Source organism: Aptenodytes forsteri, unplaced genomic scaffold (assembly GCF_000699145.1).
Source record: "Aptenodytes forsteri isolate BGI_AS27 unplaced genomic scaffold, ASM69914v1 Scaffold172, whole genome shotgun sequence".
In the NCBI taxonomy this organism is placed as follows: Eukaryota; Metazoa; Chordata; class Aves; order Sphenisciformes; family Spheniscidae; genus Aptenodytes; species Aptenodytes forsteri.
In genome coordinates, this window is record NW_008795018.1 from 3,912,420 (window position 1) to 3,913,991 (window position 1,572).

A 1,572-nucleotide genomic window follows, 5' to 3' on the forward strand; every position below is an offset into this window, starting at 1 on the left:
GCACGCCGCCGCGGCCCCGCGAGTGCTGCAGTGAGGGAGGCGAGGCGGAGAGGAGAGGAGAGGAGGGGGGGGAGAGAGAGAGAGGAGAGGCAGAGAGCGGCTCCAACTGTTGAATTTTCGCTGAATTCTCCACTTACCTGCGGGCGGCTGGTGAAATGGATCTGGTTTATCGGGAATCGGCGTTCCTTTCGCGTGCTGTCTGGCTAAGACTGGCGACCGTCTGTTTGAAAGGGGCCACCCATCCATGAGGCAGAGAAGAATATTTATTTTTTCTTCTTTTTCTTTTGAAAGCCTCTCTACCACAGGTTGCAGCGTTAACTGTGTACTTTGGGTCCGGACTCAAATAAAGGAGAGAAAAAAAACAGTGCAGGACTGAGACTCGGAACTAGATCTGTGAGATATGTATTGGGAACCTATGTTTTTGTTGTGTTTTTTTTTCTTTTAATATGAAAGATCTCTGATTTATTTCACACATAACACTGAGGAAAGGTGGTTAAAAACACTCAGCAAAGCAGGAGACAGACGCGCCTCTGTGCCAGTGAGTGGATAACAGCCTTGTTTTCCTGATCCTCAGTCTCCCGGAGAAAGAGGTATAGTAAAAGTGTAGCTGGATCCGACACCCCCCTTCTCTCATTCTCTTTTTTTTTTTTTCTCTTCCCCCCCCTCCAAAATATAATTCTGATTAATTTTTTTTCCTGTCTATAGAGTGAGTCAGAGAAGCGTTAGGAGGACGCTGCAACTAATGTCTGTGAAGGGAGGAACATGAGGCGATAGTGAATGTGATTTGTTCCGCTGGATCTGACTCATCCAGCAGATTGAAACACCTGCATTTCTGGATGTGCCATTCATTTGTTTCTGGTTGTTAAAAGAACCTGAAATAAAATTTAGTTACCCTTCCCCAATATTTACCTATAAACCGTAACGCTGGGAAAGGTATATAAGAGAGGGGGAACGCATCTGGCGTTGCCGCCGCTCTTCTCCCCTGTGCCAAGATGCCCAGAGAGACTGCTAAAGCTTGAAAGGACTGCAAAAAACGCATTACACCAATCGCGGAACTGCATAGCTTTTAATATAAGCGAATTAGTCGATTAAAAGATCTCCCACTTTATTCATCGCCAGGATTGTTTTTCCTCTTCTTCCCCCCCTCCCCTAAATGAAGAGGACTAGGCGGCAGTGTCATTGGAAGGAGATGCTGAATAGAAAGAAAAGAGAGGCACTTGACAGCGCAGCCCTGTGAATACAGAGACTGTTTCCCTTTTAGCGAGAGGCTGAGAGAGAGAGAGAGAGAGTGTGTGTGTGTGTGTGTGGTGGCTTTTCTTTCTCCCCCCCCACCCCCCTTATTTAATCTATGCGTCCAGCCATGGGTTGCCTGTTGATTTCCTCTCGGCTGGAGAGAAAAGCAAACTGGAATTAAACTGCATCGAGAAAAGTGCAGCTCCTCAGACACGCATGCTACGCACACACGCATAGATACACGGAGAGAAAGGATGTGGTGGTGGCGGCGGCTACTGGTCTGTCTTAAAGAAACCCAAGTGTGCATCTGATTGAGCACAGCCTGTGATTTCTCTCAAA